The sequence below is a fragment of the Bidens hawaiensis genome, unplaced genomic scaffold (assembly GCF_021521415.1).
Source record: "Bidens hawaiensis isolate Kalapana, Puna unplaced genomic scaffold, B.hawaiensis_p1.1 tig00012550_1, whole genome shotgun sequence".
Taxonomy (NCBI): Eukaryota; Viridiplantae; Streptophyta; class Magnoliopsida; order Asterales; family Asteraceae; genus Bidens; species Bidens hawaiensis.
In genome coordinates this window covers 737,773-758,307 of record NW_027492026.1, presented here as the reverse complement: position 1 = coordinate 758,307, position 20,535 = coordinate 737,773, and the positions used below count along the sequence as shown (strand labels likewise).

The 20,535-nt window shown below is 33.5% G+C and overlaps 1 pseudogene; it reads right to left on the bottom strand.

Moving 5' to 3' along the window:
- Positions 1–2,011: 2,011 nt before the first annotated feature.
- Positions 2,012–3,036, bottom strand: LOC143541333 (PR5-like receptor kinase pseudogene; annotated as a pseudogene).
- Between the last annotated feature and the right edge of the window lie 17,499 nt (positions 3,037–20,535).

Here is a 20,535-nt window from a genome sequence, read left to right as displayed (position 1 = left end):
AAAACTATGTTCTAAATGTTTGTTTGTAAACTTTGAATGTTCAAGTTTTCTTTGTTTACATTTCTATGTTAGGAATGACGAGTAAAGATTAACTTGGTTGTAATATTGTTGATGAGCATGAAACCTAACACTTGATATTAGAAAATTAATGAGTGTTACTATGATTCTTGACTTGGTGATGACTTGCTAGTTTAAGTTTCGTAAGTTGATATTGATTTCATGAATTTGGCTAGATTAGTGTAATTTTAGGTGGTTCGAATGTTTGTTCATGCTTGCTTTCCTTTGATTATGAGACTTTGTTGTTTTGACAAACAAGTTAGTCTATGTTTATTTCTTTATTGAAAACCCATCATGATGATTATTTGCTAGTATTAGGTTGCATGATTGTAATATAGTATTTATGTTTAGATTCATGGTGTTTTATCATATCATTGCTATTTTATCAAAATTAGTAGAGTGGATTCATGTCTAGGTAGTTTGTTGGATTGATTGTTTTCATGCTTATTTACTTGCTTTGTGCTCATTGTATGCTAGTTTATTTAATTAAAATTCAAATTAAGATTTACTTGTTCAGTTGGTCATTTACAAAGATTTAGTACTAGAAAGTTGTGTCCATGGATTGATGCTCTGTTCTTATCGACACTTTATTGCAAACGATAGGCATACTTGCCTTTCGCGTGTGGTTTAGTTATAGGTGAAAACCTGTTTTAAAACCCTATTTATGTGGAATTTTTATTCAAATTTTTATATATATTCACACACGTCATATTTGCAGTTGTGTTTTAGCAAATTTCAAGCAATCAAAGGGTTTCAGAGATTTCAAGTGAATTTGATTCGGTTTTTGAAAAGTAGGATTTGGGGATCTTTAAGGAGATGTATATGTTCTTAATGATTTTTGAAATGCAAGATTTGGGGATCTTCAAGTTGTAGATTTGACTGGTTTCTAGGGTTTCTAGAAAAAGGAAAGGGGTAGAGAGGTTGAGGGTTGACTGGTTATGAATGTGGTGGCTAGCGGGAGCCGGGGGTGGTGTTGGTGGTCAGAGGCTGTGGTATTGACATGTCGGCTCCCAATTAGGGAACGGAACTCCATTTTATATCAGTCCCCACCTCTTCCCAAGCCTTTACATGAGGAAAATCATTTTTGCTTTTAGTCTTCCTATGTTTGGCAGCCGACGCCATAAAAATACTTTTGTCATTTTGATCAGATTCTTTTACTGACTCTTAGTGGCGGTATTGTTGGAATTTTTGTTGTTGGGATTGTTGTTGTTGGAGTTTTTGCTGTTAGAATTGATAATTTCGGGCATTGTACGGGTCGAAAGTAGAGTTCGCCAAAAGGTTGACGAATCCTGGAGTTTGGTTCAGTAGGGTAGCTATTGGGTGAACGCTTTGATATTGGGATGACATTTGACTAGAAAAAAATAAGGGGGTCATAGGTCTCATCAAACCCGGATAGCTTGTGAACGAGTTATAACATCTCATTTATTTGTGAAACCCTTTCATCATCAACTCTAATTTAATTTCTCAATATGGATTTAGTTACCATAGTGATTCTTTTTTTTTCTTTTAAGTTAATTTAAATGAAACGTTTCACAAAATAATATTTCAAATTATAACAAATGAATATAAATGAACAAATATAAAAATTAAGTAGATGATTCCTTCAATGTCTCATCCAAAAATGAACATGACCTAACATAAATTAATCAAAATAGGTTCACGTATGTTATTAACTTTCTTACAATAAATAAAACTAAAACCCAAAAAAATATATTCACAATATTAGAAACGAAAAATATAAAACAACTTTCATAGTTTGTGTGTGTGTGTGTATGTATGGTTTACATCAAATACAAATGAAATTAACATGCTAATTGTGAGAATCAAGTAGAGTAATTATGTAATTACATCATAGAGTAATTACATAATTACTCTATTTGATTCTCACAAATAACACGCTAATTTCATTTGTACGTTAACTTTCCCCTATATATATATATATATATATTAGTGATGCGATTAATCCGTTGATAGGGAACTAATCGATCTTGATGGAGAAGACAAATAAGGTTTTGGAGGGATTTCTAATGATAGTAAGTCCCCTTCTAACATTTCCAACACCTTAGTGATCGTCGGGCGATTTAAGGGATTAGTTTGTATGCACCACAAGCCCACGATAATCATCTTCCTTGCTATCTCATTCTCTTCATCGCTCACAATTCCATGCAGTTCAAGTTTCTCTTCATTAAACTCAAGCTTCTTATATATCCAATGTGGAAAGTATATCTCACTTGTATGATCAACTTCAACTTGCATGTTTTTTCTCCCTCCAACCATTTCTAGAACCATCATTCCGTAACTATAAACATCTGATTTATGGGAGACTTGACCAAAATTCCTTGAAAATATTTCTGGAGCAATATATCCCGGGGTGCCTCTCATATGAGACATGGATATCATACTTGTTCTATCGGTGAATAGCTTAGAAAGCCCAAAGTCAGATATCTTAGGACAGAAGTTTTGATCCAAAAGTAAATTATGTGGTTTTATGTCAAGATGTAAGATTCGCGTGTTACAACCCTTATGCAGGTATTCTAATCCTCGAGCAATGCCAATTGCGATTTGATGCAACTTTTCCCACCCGACTTGGCTACTACTTGATGTACTTCGTCCATATATGAACCTCTCTAGGGAACCGTTAGGCATGAATTCATAGATCAAAGCTCTTCGATGACCCTCCAAACAATATCCCAGAAGACAGACAATATTAACATGATAAGTCTTGCCAACACTTGAAACTTCGTTCATGAAATCTTCACCGTTACCTTTTACTTCACTTAAAACCTTCACAGCTACAATGTTTTGGTTGCTTAGCACTCCTTTATACACAGAACCAAAGCCACCTTGGCCTAGTTTGGTCTCAAAGGAGTTTATCATCTTCTTGACTTGTGAATAAGAATACCTTTTTGGAGCTAGGAATTCTTGACTTTTTAAAAAAGTTTCTACATTAGAATTGTCTTTAGGCTTTTTTTTCTCCATTTCCTTCTTAAGCAGAAGGTTGTAACGCTTACTATGGTCACACCACCTACACTGAGAAATGGAACATTTTATAAATGTAAGTTATACATAATTCAAAGTTAAATACATCACGATATACAAGAAATAAAATAATTAACAAATTTATTTATGTCAAATGTATTTAAATTCAGTTGTCAAATTGTTAGGCAAGGTTGTTGTAGAAGTCACTTTAATCCTGTAATTAATATATATACTAGCTTTAGAAACCCGTGTATTACACGGTATAAGTTAATGTACAAATTACAATGTATTAAATAAAAGATAATTAAGTCTCTTTATATTATGTAAAAAATGTATTACAAATATAGTCACTTTATATCACCAAATGCATTTGAATTTTATATCGAGAATGGATTGTTCTATCATCGGTATACAATAATGAAGCAATGCCACTGAAAGCAACATTTAAAACAATAAAGCATTTAGATATGAAAGATGTAGTTAAAGTTTTTCACAAAATTTTTTTTACTCCATACCCTAAACCATAATTCCTAAACCATAAATCAAAAAAAGACACCACATTTTCTTTTTTAAACAACTTTCATGATGTCTCTTATACTAAATATGAAAAAATAGAAAATTTGTCTATTATTTTTAAAACTTATTAAACATTGAATATTTGTAAAAAGTAAACAAAGTTATTATATTTTTCTTTAATATGAAGATGTCTCAAAAATTAAATGTTGGTGTACTTTTTAAACATAAACTCTTTTATACACATTTTAATTTTAAAGAAAATATCTCTATGAAACGTAATTAATATATTTATATATTAATAGTTTTTTATATTAAGTATGTTTACAATATAATTTGTAGCAATAATAATTCAATCAATGGAGATTGACCAATTAATACGGTACGTTGAATTTATAATCAATACTATATTTAGAAACAAGATATTTTTTTTCTTTTCCATCAATAGAAGAGAAGTGATTTGGGTGGAAATTTGAAAATGAGAATTAACTTCAGAATGCCATGTGTCCAGAATTATTTTCTTTTATTAGTAAAGGTGTGTGTGTCTATATATATATATATACATATATAGGGGATGGTTATACTAAAAATAAGTAGTTTCATAGGAAGACTAGGAATAAATCATAGCCATTGGATCATGTTAATCAATGGTTGAGATTTAAAATCACCAAAAACCAACATAGTTTCATAGAATTACTCTTTCACCATTATAACCGACATGGTTTCCTAGAATTATTCTTTCACCATAGGTTATAATGCCACATGTCAAAAATCGATTGTTTCTTACCATTCATAGAAAACTTCTTATTCTTATTTGAACCCTTTTCTATATATATATATATATATATATATAGGGGAGGGATATTTTGAGAACCTTGTTGTGTTTTAAGAACTTAAGAACTTCATTCTTGACAACACATTTAATTAAATAGATTAGATTATGTGGTTGACATTAAATATGATTAAAAAATTAAAGTAGGAGAAAGAATAAAGATGTACAGTGATTACACAAATTTAAACGTCCGTTACACATATGTAATAAGTTGACTCGGTGCGTAAAAAATTCTGTAATTTTTTTACATATATGTTACCTACATATATTACGTATGTGTAAAAAAAATTCAAAAAAAAATTGTTACGTTAAGTTCTTTCAAGTTTTTAAAACTCAAAGTGGTTCTCATTTGAAATCTCCATATATATATGTGTGTATATATATATAAAGGAGAGATATTTTGAGAACCTTGTTGAGTTTTAAAAATTTAAGAACTCCATTTTTAACCACATTTTTAATTAAATAGATTAGATTATGTGATTGAGATTAAATTTGATTAAAAAATTAATGTATGAGAGAGAATAAAGATGTAAGTGATTACACTAATTTTTACGTCCGTTACACATATGTAAAAATTCGACTCAGTGCGTAAAAATTCTGTAATTTTTTTACGTATATGTAACCTACATATATTACGTATGTATAAAAAAAATTATTACGTTGAGTACTTTCGAGTTCTTAAAACTCAAAGTTGTTCTCAAAAGAAATCTCATTTCCCCATACATACATACATGCATGCATTCATACATACATACATACATACATAAATACATACATAGAGGAGATTTATTTTGAGAACCACTTTGAGTTTTAAGAACTCGAAAGAACTCAATGTAACAATTTTTTTAACCTTTTTTACACATGTAATATATGTAGTTTACATATACATAAAAAAATTACAGAATTTTTTATGCACCGAGTCGACTTTTTGCATATTTGTACGGACGTTTAAATTAGTGTAATTACTATGCATCTTTATTCTCTCTTCTACTTTAATTTTTTAATCAAATTTAATCTCAACCGTATAATCCAATCTATTTACTTAAATATGTGGTTAAGAATAAAGTTCTTAAGTTTTTAAAACTCAACAAGGTTCTCAAATTATCCCTCCTACACACACACACACACACAAGGTTCTCAAATTATCCCTCCCCTATACACACACACACACGGGTTGAGTTTTTTTATTTTTGTTTTATGATTTTTTTTATTTTGGGTTTTTTGTCCCACAAAGTGAGACAAAAATGAGAAGTGTGAGAAGGATTTATGGCCACACAAAAAACCCCTCAAAAAATTAATAAAAAAATAATAAATCAAAATATAAATATAAATAAAAAAACAAAAAAATTAAAAAAAACAAAAATGTTTTCCTCATCATTATTGTTCCAAAAAAAACGCCGAAAAAACACAATGCAGATACAAAAGACACAATGAAGAAAATGAATAAAAGACACAATTATAACTAAAAAAAGACACAATAAATCACAAAATATAACACAATGCCGAACAAAATATAACACAATGTCGAGTAATATATATAACACAATATCAAGAAAAAAAGGCACAATGTCAAGGAAAAACGACACAATCAATGACGAAAATAAACACAAAACACAATGATAACAAAAAGACACAGTGATCTTTTTCACTTAACATTGTTTTTTTTAAAGAACGCGAAAGACGATGGAAACATTTTTGTGATTTTATTTTTTTTTTTATTTTTTTTATTAATGTTTGAGTTATGATTTTTTTATTTAATTTTAAAAAAAATTTAAGGGTTTTTTTGTATAGCTATAAATCCTTATCATCCTTCTCATTTTTGTCTCCCTTTTATAGAATAACTTGACTCATATATATATATATATATATATATATATATATATATATATATATATATATATATATATATATAAAGGGGCAGGTTAACATACAAATCAAAAATTCATACTAAACATGCGAATAAAAGAATTTGATGGTGGCAGTTATGTAAATAACTTGAAATCCCTTTTTTCACATAAAACCCAAATTCAGTGTGTACCAATTTCAATTAAACCCAAACAATTCTCTCAAAACCATCAACTATCATCAATCAATTTCAGTATTTATACTCTAAATCATCTGCTAAGAATTGCGATCGAAAGTAAATTTCATTTTCCTAAGAAAAATTGATTTCAAATCTCTCATGTTTTAATGTAATTTCTACACATACATACAAATAAAAATGATGAAATACCAGTTTATAATGAACGAAGAAGCAAAAAAAAAGCCATGATAGACTCTCTCTTTGAACCACAACAGGTGACTAGTCTGTTTATTGCTTTTATAACTTTGTCTGGTGTAATTATCATAGTTGTATGCAACGAGTCTATTTATAATTTCGTTATTTTGTTTTATGTTAATAGTGTAATTAGATAAACTAATTGATTTTGTATGTTTGTGATCTATCTCTTTATAGATTTTGTAATATGTTTTTAAGTTGTAGTGGAATTATTTTCAGAACTAGAGTAATAATCATAGTTATGGTAGTTGTTTCGTATATAGTGTAATTAGTCTATATAAGTAGAGTAATTATTGATATGTTTTTAATTAGTTGTTTGTAATGTTAATCTATCTGTTTATAGTTGTTCTTATGTTGTAGTGTAATTATTTTCACAACTAGAGTAATTATCATAGTTGATAGTAGTTGTTTCGTATGCAGTGTAATTAGTTTATATAAGTAGAGTAATTATTGATATATTTCTCATTAGTTATTTATAATGCTAATTTGTCTGTTTATAGCTTTTGTGATATGTTCTTATGTTGTAGTGTAATTATTTTCACAACTAGAGTAATAATCATAGTTAATAGTAGTTGTTTCGTATCTAGTGTAATAGTCTGTACAAGTAGAGTAATTATTGAGATGTTTTTAATTAGTTTCTTGCAATGTTATTTTGTCTGTTTATAGCTTTTGTAATATGTTTTTGTGTTGTAGTGTAATTATTTTCACAACTAGAGTAATTATCCCACTTAAATAGTAGTTGTTTCATACGTAGCGTAATTGGTCGGTATAAGTAAAGTAATTATTGACATGTTTCTAATTAGTTGTTTGTAATGTTAATTTGTCTATTTATAGCTTATATTATATGTTCTTATGTTTTAGTGAAGTTATTTTCACAACTAGAGTAATTATCATAGTTAATAGTAGTTGTTTTATATGTAGTGTAATTAGCCGGTATAAGTAGAGTAACTATTAATATGTTTATAATTAGTTGTTGTGATATTAATTTAATAGTGAAAAGGAGGAAGAGAGAAAAAATATCAATGAAAATAGCTTGTAGATACTCCAATGATGAATAACCACTTATTGCTTTAGGTGATGATGGAGAAGAAGCTACTGCTGCAAAGACTAGACAACCAAAAAAAGCTGCTGATAAATAAAAAGATGTTGAGAAGAATGTTGTGATGAAGAAACAGAAGCAAAATACGGATATAGAGAAGAATGATGTGGGGAAGAAACAGAAGCAGTTGGTTTACTCAGATGATGATATGGGGAAATGGAAGAATGGTTAAGAATCGTTTAAAAAGAAAAAAAGAGGCAAATTATGTTTGTTTAGATAAAATTGACAGTTTGTATGAACTTAAACAATAATTTTTTTTTGTTCATTTTATTATGTTCGTGCACAAATCTTTATGTTTAGTTAAGGATGTTATGACAGTTTCATGAGGCATGCAGAATTACTTTAGTTATATGCTTGTGTTGGAATTGAAAATTTGATCACGTTGAAAGTTAACCATGCAGATTATAATAGTTTGTTTCAAAATGGTTGTGAAAAGAAATTGATAATTGAATTTGATATTGCAAACTATTTTTCACTTAGTTTTGAAGATGGTTGATTAGTAGTTAATTTGTAGTCCAACATTTATTAATTGTTTGACCAAAAGTTTACAAAGGGTCCAATTAAAAGTCAAAATTCAATTAGTTTAACACTAAATTTGACTAGAGCTGTTGATTAAATCATTATCTAATTGTATTTGAACGTTATTTCGCTTTCGAACCCAGATTAGCGAATTTATGTTGTATAGATTGCATATTCAGCATTTAGTAGCTAGGGGCATTCTTGGAATTATGCTTGTTATAAGAACAATTACTCTAGTTAAAAAGAAACAACTTTTAGTAGACTAGCAATTACTTCAATTTATATTGAAAGTTTTTTTTACGCATGTTCAATTACAAATATTTAAAATTTTAGTACGTTAGTTATAGCAACAATTACTCTAATAATAAAAATGAAGTTATGATGCAAACATCTACTATGTTAAAAATTCTATTCACTTCATACAATTACTCTACTTATAGAAAATAATTACACTACTTATGCATAAGTAGAGTAATTATTGTGTACAACTAGAGTAATTATTGAAGCACAGTTACACTAGTTATATATTCAATTGTTCAATTTGCCTCATCGCATGATTAAGAACATGTTGTTTTGTAAGTAGAGTAATTAACGTGTATCAGTAGAGTAATTATTAAAACACAATTGTTTACATCATTTGAAAACCTTTGCAAACACACACTCTGTTATTCCAGTTTGTCTAATTTACAAGTTTCAGTTCATCAATCAATTAGATTTGCAAGATTTAGTTTATTAGTTTGTCCAATTTGCAAGCTTCATGATCAGTCAAATTTGCAAGTTTCAAATATCCCAATTGATTGATTATGCGTTGCTCGATTACGTATACTTCGATATGCAATAGTCTAATTCGTGAAAGCTTCAAACGATCAATTGCTTATTTACAATTTTGCCACCATTAATTTTTGAGTTTTCCATCAGTTCGCACGATTAGCACACTAAATCTATTTGTATTTGATCCAAACCCTATATATATATATATATATATATATATATATATATATATATATATATATATATATAGGGTTAGGTTAGAATAAAAACCCATTTGAGTTGTGAAAACTCTAAAAACTCATTCTCAACCACATGTTTTTAATTAAAGATTAAATCTTGTGATTCACAATTAAAGTTAATAATAAATGTTAAAGTTTTCTTACGCTTTTCTCTCCTGAAAACATATATATAAATTACTAAAAAAATGTAAAAAAATAGCAAAATATTTTTTTTGTATGTTTTCGATATTTTGTATTAAATGTAACAACATATATTACATGTTACAAAAAAAATTATGTTACATAGGGTTTTCACGGGTTTTCTCAACTCAAGAGGGTTTTCAAACTATACTTCTCCTATATATATATATATATATAGGAAATGTATAATTTGATAACCTTGTTAAGTTTGAAGAACTTTATTTTTTAATAAAATAGATTAGATTATGTGGTTGAGATTAAATTTGATTAAAAAATTAGAGTAAGAGAGAGAATAAAAATGTACAATGATTACACTAATTTAATCGTCCGTTACACATATGTAAAATGTCGACTCGGTGCATAAAAGATTCTGTAATTTTTTTACGTACATGTAACCTACATATATTACGTATGTGTAAAAAAAATTGTTACGTTGAGTTCTTTCGAGTTCTTAAAACTCAAAGTGGTTCTCATTTGAAATCTCCATTATATATTAAATTTGATTAACCCATCCGAAACCCATTTTTACCTGTTCCGACCTGGACCCCTTCTGACCTGTGTCGACCCAAACCTATTGACCTTGACCTGTTTCGACCGGAACCAAAAACAATTATTTTCTTAATTGACCCATTCCGACCCATGACCCATTTCAACCCAACCCAACCCATTTTCCACCCCTACTTACGATCAAAGATTGGAGTCTCCGATGCATCCTTCATTTTGCGATGGTGCAACATGACACAAGAAATAAAATAAATAATTCTATTTATGTCAAACTAGTATTTTTCCAGGCGCGTTGCATTAGGCAGGTCGGTAAAACCCAATTGTTGATACAGTAAGTCGACGCGAATTCGGTCGGTTTCGGTTACGTGCGTATTGAAACTAACATAAAAATAAAACCAAAAAAAATTATAAAAATTGGGGTGGACCAACGGTGTGGAGTCGGTCGGTAAAACTCGATCGTTGGTAAAACCATACCATTATCAATTCCGAGCGTTGAGGTAATTGAGTCTACGCGAATTCAGTTGGTTTTTGTCATGTTCGTTACGGTACCGGAACTTAAACAAAACAAAAATCAGCATTCGGTCGGTTTTCGTTATGGTATCGGAACTAAAACAAAACACAGTGAGTCTACGCGAATTCGGTCGGTTTCCGTCGCGTTCATAACAGTATCATAACTAAAACAAACTAATGAAAAACAGAACAAAAGAAAATTCACATTCGGTAGGTTTTCATTACGGGCCGAAACATAAAAAAAAACATAACAAAACAAAAAAAAAATACTACCAACAGGGTGCCGTAAAATGGCGGAGGCTTTTGCGGCACCAAACATGTAAATCTATCTCCCTATCTAATAAAAGAATAGGATTTTTACCAGCATCTTCTATTTTTTTACCACATGTGATATTCCTTTTCCCAAGTTTATCCACGTGTCATCATTCTCTGTGGGAGTGGGTTATAAACAAAGTAGTCGGGATCCTCTCTCTTTTAACGTAATCATATTTTTTGAAAGTCTAGGCATCTCAATCGCTCATATCATTTTACCATATCATTAATCGTTTATCGTCTTCGACGTTAGAGGTATGAGTCATCTTAACGTGCAATCGTCTTCAAGATTACAATTATAAAACTAACCCTAATTTTGATTACAGGTTCGTTAATGCTCAAATTAACAAATTCGTTCATCGTCTTCAGCCTTAAAGGTATCAATGCTTTCAATCTGTCGTCGTTTTAACATGTAAAGTATCACAGTAACCGTAATATTGATATTATGCATCGTTTAAACTCAATCGTCAACTTCTTTCATTTAAACATATGACAACCATCTGATTTCTAAACAACCCCCTTTTTGGGATCCTATAATTCTTATTTTCAATTTCGGATTAATTCGGATTAGCTTAGTCCTATATTTTCAGAGCTCGGCTGCAATATTTTATTAAATGCTCATCTTTTTTAAAATGTTTAAATGTCTGTATGCTTTGTTTTACTTGATTTATATTTGTTTTGCTTCATTACGTTTGTGAGAGTTTTTAGCAAATTTTTTTTATATGTTTGTTTTTTGTTTCTATAGGTCAATTTTCCTACTACGTTTGTGGCTCGGAAAATAAATTGGAGCAAATTTGCTTAAAGTTTTTAACTCAATGATATTTTGTTTTGTGATTATGTTAAATTTTTTATTTATATTCACGTAACATTATTATAAATCTCATTTGAAATAGCTACTTTGATTTGAGCGCTTCTTTATTAATTTAAAAACTAGCAGTTATGAGTAATGATTCATTGTGTTGAAATTGATATGTTTTTTCATTGATAAGTATATGTAATTATGGTTATATGTCATGACTTTGTATTATGCAGGTTCATCATGCTTACAGCTTAAAGAAAATACTAATAAAACCAATATCGCTTATCCACTAAACGAATTTTTAGGCTAATGATCTTTGTTTTGTTTGTATATTATGATTATTTATCATACAAAGAAGTTCAGGTCACAAGCTAAAGGGTGACTTAGATATAAAACTATTATGGACTTTTAAAGGCGTATTAAAGCTATCTATCAATTTTCGATACTTAATTTATGCTTTGAATATGGCAGAAATCTTATCATACAAAGATAAATAAATAAAAATAAAATGGGAAATATCATTTCGTTCCTTCATGCACTCAAATGTACATTAACTGTATGATAGTCTTTTTATTTGATATGTGCACACCAAGGATGATGGCTAATGTCAATGACACATTATTTGTAATTGACAACTTCGGTTGGAACAAATGTCATGTATATGGCCAACTAAAATGTTGCTATGGATGTTTTATAGAAACATATTTGCGTATCTTGAAATTTTTATCTCCTATCATTATTCTTTTATATTATTATAAGGATTCCTATCCGTACTTACATTATGTTTTGTAGGACTCATATGCTGTAATTTTGGATGCAGGGGAAACATTGGAAAGTATTTTGACAGCAAGTTTAGCCTCAGTTTACAGCGGATTGTAAACAAGTCTGCAAACTGGTCATAGGGCATTTGGGTCATTTGGTATAAGTCAATCCAGTTACATATTGTACATCAGGATGCAAATTTCAGTTTTTCTTGCAAGTTAAAATTGGTTAACCGGTCAAAGGTTGAAGGCTTTAACATGCAAATTTGGTGAAGGTTTGAGATTTGACTGACTGAAGTCAATCTGCAGGTTTTTGAGTTTGTGTTTTTTTATCGTCATTGAGTTATTCGATCAATTTTCTTTCGGTACACATGCATACTTGACTTTGATGATCAAACAATTTGCATTTTCATCTTTTAGGTTTCGTAGACCATTTTATTTTTAAATTTATTAATTTGTATTTATGTATTTACTTTAAAAGATCATTGTTTTTACCCAATTTTAAAATTACATTGAATTTTTTTTATTATTAAAATTTGACCAACAAACCGGTTTGGGGTCATAACCTAATTTCTAAACCTCATTTACTAAGAATGTGGGCTTAATTAATACTGGATGGTCAGGGTAGTTTTCTTTTGTTTATGATCTGAAAGAAAACTTAAGGAACTGGTTTTTAGGCTGCGCTTTATTGTCCAACAAAAGAAACAAGTCAAATTGAGGGTTAAATATGTCATAACAGTATAGGAAAGCTTTAAAAGATTATGAGGTTGATATGTTGGTTTTGGGGTCATAACCTAATTTCTAAACCTCATTTACTAAGACTGTGGGCTTAATTAATACTGGATGGTCAGGGTAGTTTTCTTTTGTTTATGATCTGAAAGAAAACTTAAGGAACTGGTTTTTAGGCTGCGCTTTATTGTCCAACAAAAGAAACAAGTCAAATTGAGGGTTAAATATGTCATAACAGTATAGGAAAGCTTTAAAAGATTATGAGGTTGATATGTTGGTTTTGGGGTCATAACCTAATTTCTAAACCTCATTTACTAAGACTGTGGGCTTAATTAATACTGGATGGTCAGGGTAGTTTTCTTTTGTTTATGATCTGAAAGAAAACTTAAGGAATTGGTTTTTAGGCTGTGCTTTATTGTCCAACAAAAGAAACAACTCAACTTGAGGGTTAAATATGTCATAACAGTATAGGAAAGCTTTAAAAGATTATGAGGTTGATATGTTGAATACTTAATGCGTTAAGAAAAACAATCTAAAAGATAAAGTGACATGGTTTGCCCAAAATATGTTACATGTGTCAAAAGGGTAAATATATCAAATTTTATATTAAACTATACGTTCAATAACCGGTATTGTGAGAAGACTTTAGACTCCTAATAATAAAATGTTGATGTCACAAATATAACTAGAATTGCCATATGCAATGACATTTAGGGAATGGTGAGTTGCATATTAACCTAACTTACTATTTTTTTTAACAGCATGATATTGTAAACCTGTAGTTGTTTATATGGTAGGCATCCAAAAATGTATATTATATATTTATGTTACCAGATTTAGTTATATGTTGTTTTTGTTTTGTTACCAGCCCGTGTATTACACGGGTTCTAACATAGTATTATAATAAAATAGGGTTTTCTTAACACCTTTCATCCATACACTAGCCTACCATTTTATTTTTACTTCCTATTAGGTTGACATCTGGCATGCCTCTCCATCCAGTATTTTGACTTTGACGGTTAATTTTGGAGGATAGGAGTTGTGCGGTTACTAAATCCTTTCTTCCTCATCATTCTCCATTGATTCATAACCTCCAGAATCACTATGCGAAGAATTTTATTTATGGTTTGTTTGATAGGGTTAGAGACAAGAAGCTAGAGAGATAAGAGAAAACCGATTTGCTGGATGATCCCAGAATGATATCGGCGCTAGGGTTTTATTCATCAACACATACTAACCAAAGTTACATAAGACATCCCAATAAAAGAGAAAAGGCCCTAATGGTCCTTGGTACATGCAAAACAATAAAAGACTTGAAGCAAATAAAAACCAACAGCAACAATGAGATAATAGACGAGCCCGGTTCGTATCAATACTATCCCCTTAACCCACTTATTGTCCTCAAGAAGTGAGCTCATTAAAGTCAGGAAAACGCAACTGTAAATCATCAAGGTACTCCCATGTGGCATCTTGTGTCGTTTGCCCCTTCCAATGAACCAACATCTTCATCGCAGCTCTATTACCCCGTTTCACCAACTTCATGCCTAACATCCCTTGAGGCAGCAAACTAAACCGTGCCCCTGTCGGAATTGGAACTATTTTGGACGGTGGCCCGCCTGCCTCCTTAAGCAACGACACATGAAAGACGAGATGAATAAGGGCTTCATCCGGTAAATCCAACCTGTAGGCGACCTTTCCAACCTTTTCTACAATCAAGAAGGGGCCAAAGTATTTGGGTGTGAGCTTGGAGTGCTTATGAACTCTCAAGGAATTTTGCATGTATGGTTGTAGTTTGAGGTAGACCCAAGTACCCGCTTCAAACTCTTTCTCTGTGCGGTGTTTATCGGCTTGTTGTTTCATACGGTTTTGGGCTTTAAGTAGCGATTGTTTCAGTACCTTTACCGCGGCCTCTCGATCTTGCATCATTTCGTTAACCTCATTATCAGTTGTGTCCTTTGTGATATAAGGAATATGCAAGGGAGGACGGTACCCATATAGGGCCTCAAAAGGCGATTTTCCCAATGACGAGTGGAATGTCATGTTGTACCACCACTCAGCCAACGACACCATTTCACCCACGTGTGAGGTCGTTTCATCACCATGCATCGTAAATACCCTTCCAAACACCTGTTAACCACTTCCGTTTGTCCATCGGTCTGCGGGTGGTAAGCCGTGGACAGTTTGGCGGAAACCCCTTGTAACTTCAAAAATTCCATCCAAAATGAACTCAAAAACACCGGGTCACGATCTGAGATAATAGAATTAGGGCAACCATGCAACTTATAAATATTATCAAGAAATACCTGAGCAACATCTTTGGCTGAGAACGGGTGGCCAAGAACCATGAAGTGACCATACTTGGTAAGTCGGTCCACTACCACGAATATTGTTTCCTTCCCTTTGACCTTCGGTAACCCGCCAATAAAATCCATCGAAATGTCGGTCAAAATAGTGTCGGGAATAGGTAAGGGCTGCAGTAAACCAGGTGAAGATACGTTCTCGTTCGTGGCTCGCATACACACGTCACAGTTGCGCACCACCTGACGCACCCCCTTCGATACACCTTTCCAAAAAACAGCCCTTTCACCCTTTGTATCGTCGCCCTAACACCCCCCCCCCCCCCCCCCCATCGGAGACTCATGACAAATTTTAATGATTTCAAAACGTAAAGGCACATCTCCCCCTACTACCATTCTGTTCCCTTTAGTTACCCATTTCCCATTCCATGCAAACCTGTGTAGGTTCTCACCTACTTTTAATTTTTGAATAATGGCTTGGACTTCTATATCATTATTTTGACTAGTTATCACCCTTTGCAACAACAATGGTTCTAATTGTGAGACTACAGTGGTGAAGAGAGTGGCCCCCTCGACTCTCGAAAGGGCATCGGCCGCGACATTTTCTCTCCCCTTCTTGTATTCAATAGTATAATCGTACCCCATAAGTTTCGCAAGCCATTTGTGTTGTAATGGGGTTGTAACCTTTTGTGTCAAAAGGTGCTTCAAACTTCTCTGATCGGTGCGGATAACAAACGGACCCGTGATAAGATAATAGTGCCATTGCTTCACCGCCATCATGATTGCGAGTAACTCTTTCTCATATACCGACAACGCGCTCTGTTTTGGTGAGAGCGCTTTACTAAAAAAGCAAATTGGGTGACACTCCTGCATTAAAACCGCCCCTAAACCACCCTCGGAAGCGTCAGTTTCGACCACAAATTGTTTACTCGGATCGGGTAGAGAGAGAACCGGAGCTGAGGACAAGGCTCCTTTTAGTTGATCAAAGGCATATTGCGCTTCCTCTCCCCATCAAAATGCGTCTTTTTCTTATCAAATCCGTAAGTGGTTTCGCAATGACACCGAAAGACCTGATGAAACGCCGGTAGTACCCGGCTAAACCCAAAAATCCCCGGAAGAGTCTTCGGGGTCGGCCATTTTCGAATAGCATCTATCTTGGTCGGGTCTGTTTTCACCCCCTCCCCCGATATGATATGGCCCAAGTACTCAACCGCTCGTCCACCAAATACACATTTAGATTCTTTAGCAAACAATTTATTTTCTTTCATAATAGATAGAACTTGTTGTAAGTGTATGAGGTGTTGATCCTCACTGCGGCTATAGATCAATATATCATCGAAAAACACTAGGACTCCCTTACGTAACATGGGCCGGAAAACATGATTCATTAGCGCTTGGAAGGTCGCCGGTGCGTTTGTAAGACCATATGGCATAACAAGGAATTCGTAATGGCCTTCATGAGTTCGGAATGCCGTTTTGTGAATATCCTCAGGAGACATTCGGACTTGGTGATACCCCGAACATAAGTCTAATTTTGAGAAAAACGTGGCTCCACCTAGTTCATCTAGCAATTCTTCTATTAACGGAATGGGAAACTTATTCTTGATTGTCACCTCGTTAAGTCAGCGGTAATCCATACACATCCGCCATTGCCCGTCTTTCTTTTTAACCAAAACCACCGGGGCCGCAAAAGAGCTTTGACTGTTACGAATGATACCGGTATCTAACAGTTCATGCGTGGTTTTTTCTATAACATCTTTTTGCACGGCGTGATATCGGTAGGGTCTTTGGCTAATTGGCTCGGTTCCATCCTTGAGGACGATGCGATGGTCGAAGGGTCATATAGGCGGCAACCCTTTCGGCGTCTGTAACACCTCAGGAAAGGACCCAACTAAATTCATCCAAGGGAGCTCCTCTTGCTTTTGTTTTGGATCACATAGTATGTTAGATTGGTAGGGGCTTTCGAATTCTGAGGTTGCTAGCTGAAGGCTAAATAGTTGCAACGACCCGTCCGTTGAGTGTTTATGCAGTAGCTCTTCCACCTTTTCCATCGAACAAACCGAAACCTTATTATTTTGTAGCCCTTTTAGTTCATATTGTTTCCCGTCGACTTCAAACCGCATAGTCATCTTTTGACAGTTCCAAAGTATGTCATGTAGTGGGAGAAGCCATTGCACGCCCAATATCATGTCATAGTTTTCTAACCCGATAAGTAACACTTCTATGGTAAACCAATGACGTTGCATGGTCCACTGAAAATCAGAACACATTTGGGTGCAACTTAGTTTCTTTCCTCCCGCCACGCTAACATTAATCGGTGGAATGTCGTTCACCTTACATTGCAACCTTTTAGCTAACCGGCTATCAATAAAATTGTGGGTCGACCCCAAGTCGATCAAAATGTGAAGTTGGTAGGTCCCCATTGAGCCTTGGACTCGCATTGTGGAGTAGGAAGGAAGGCCCGTTAAGGCGTGAATAGAAATCTGGTGGTCTTTTTCTTCCTCGTCACTCACTGTTTCATCTATCCTTGCATCATCTTCATCATCCATTTCAATGATATAAAGTTGGTTCCGGTTCCAAGGACATCTATGACCCAGAACAAATTTCTCCGTGCACCAAAAACACTCCCCTTTTGCTCGTTTTTGTTCCAATTCTTTACTCGTGAGACGACGAGCACCCCCTGATGGTCTACTAGCAGTAGCGGCTGTTCGGTTGGGTAGCGGTAAGAGTGGTAGTTTCGTAGCATTGGTCGGTGGCATAATCTTGGAATTGGTGTTATTCTTGGTGTTAACCATGTCCCCTCTTCCTGGGTTAAGTTTGGCCTCCCAATTATCATTATTAAGCGCTTGAGTCTTAGCTAACCCATATGCCTCATGCAAAGTGCGCGGTTTAAACATCTTAACCGGACCCCTAATATCCGGTTTAAGGGCTTTAAGATACAAACTAACAGCTTGAGCTTCACTGAGTGTTACCTTATTCAATAGTGAATCAAAGGCTGTATTGAGTTCCTGGAACGAGCCTGTTTGGTTGAGGAAAGCTATCTCCTCAAGGGGATCCTCAAACATAGCATTTGAAAAACGAGCCGAAATAGCCCGCACATAGTCCTCCCATGGGATTTCTAACAAGCTGTAGGCTTAGTTCGGTTATGAAAATTGAGCCTGCATTTTATCCTCACGGCTAGCATTTCTAACTTTTTAGACAACATTAACCATAAAGAGTCATCAGTCAACTCTGATGGTAAAAGTCAAAATGTTTGGGAATTTAACAAAATGGGTGCTGAAGTCTTCTTTCTTTTGATTTGATTTAATGGTAAAATGTTTAAAAGTTGCCTTTGACTTTTGGTCAAATTTTGACCAGTAAAAGTCAGCAGAGGATAGCTTCAAGTTAAAGTAGCTCAGCAATATATGGACTTTTATGTATCAATCGACCAACACCATTGATACCCATATACTTCAAATTATGGTTGTCAGTCTATCACTCTAAAATGAAGACAAATAACCTTTTCCACTTCAGACGTGGGTAGATAAGTGAATGAACGCTTTGATGAAATTAGTATTTGCGTCAGCTGCTTCCAATAACATGGGAGTCGGTTGTATTGAAGATCTAGCAAAGTATGCATTAAAAATAATGGCAGTTCCTATGTCACTTTTTCCTATTATGTTCCTGGTGAGTACATTTGCTCCTCGGACATTTTGTCACCACTACCAAATAATGCCAAGATTGTTAGCAGCTTAATCCGCATATTGAAATGAGATAATAGTGATTCCAAAAAAAAAAGACTTCCTCTAAAACAAAATCCAACTTGAGGTCATTTAGACATTTTACTTATCCATGTCTTTCACTTTTGTAATGGGCTTAGAATCTTATTATTTATTTTCTTATTAGTTTTTCACGGAGGGTATCTAAATGTGTTGTTTTGGGATACGAAGGTAGCCAAAAAAAAGAAGTAAATATAGTTTTTTGATATTGCATTATTAATGTTGATTGGTTAGAAAGAATCCATTTGGAAGTTACTTCTATAGTTCTTATAACATGATTAACATTTTAGTTATATTTGACATGATGTTTTGACTTTTTACAATAATCCTTGATCCAAATTTGCTTATATAAACAACGACGACATATACTTTTCTTTTTCTTCAAATGAATTATTTAAAATACCGTTATCAATAATATGTTTATTGTTAACTTATAACTGCATACTAATGTAACATCCTAAAATTTTAATGATGAATAAAGGAAGTTATGTTTAGTGATTTCGCGTAATTGATTAATGTCGGGGAAGGAGCGGGTCTTGGACTTGGATTAATTGAGATGGGTTAAATGAGAATGGGATGTCAGGGATATAAATACCCCCAAAATCCCAAAATATCTTCATTTACATCTATTTCTTCACACACTCAAAACACACACATTCTAACCGATCAAGATTCGAAGCCGAGACCCGAGATAATCTGAGTTGGTAAGGTAAGAACAAATCCAACAAAGCTAATATTACTGAAAATGGTTAGGATTGGATGGGTTAGCCGGACCCGAAACCCAAACTGCCCAAATCGGACCCCTAAAACGTCGATTTTAGGCCGATTTGATGGTTGGGATTTGTAGGCGCCGATCATACGATTCCGTGGGTACCAAAATTGAGTTATTTGGCTAAGAAACGAAGGATTTATGGGCAAACAGATCTGCAGCGCGATAACTTCGCCTGCAAGATTAAGTACGCCTGATGAACTTCGCCTTCAAGCGTAACTTCGCCTTCAAGCGTGACTTAGCCTAAGGATAACTTCGCCTACGGCCAAGTTCGCCTAAGGATTAACTTCGCCTGAAGCCAAGTTCGCCTAAGGTTTAACTTCGCCTGAAGCCAAGTTCGCCTAAGGTTTAACTTCGCCTGAAGCCAAGTTCGCCCGAGGTTTAACTTCGCCTGAAGCCAAGTTCGCCCGAGGTTTAACTTCGCCTAAAGTGAAGTTCGTTTAGAAAATAAATTAAAAACCTAATGGAAAATGTGTTAAGACAGTTATTGGAAATAAAATTTTTCCAAGCTGACCTAGCAGCTCGACCCCAGCCAGGGGCTCTGCCCCTTGGACCCTGCTAGGGGCTGCCGCCCCTAGACCCCGCTGCCAGGGACGCTGCCCCCGGACCCCCGTTCGTTGTGGGTAGTA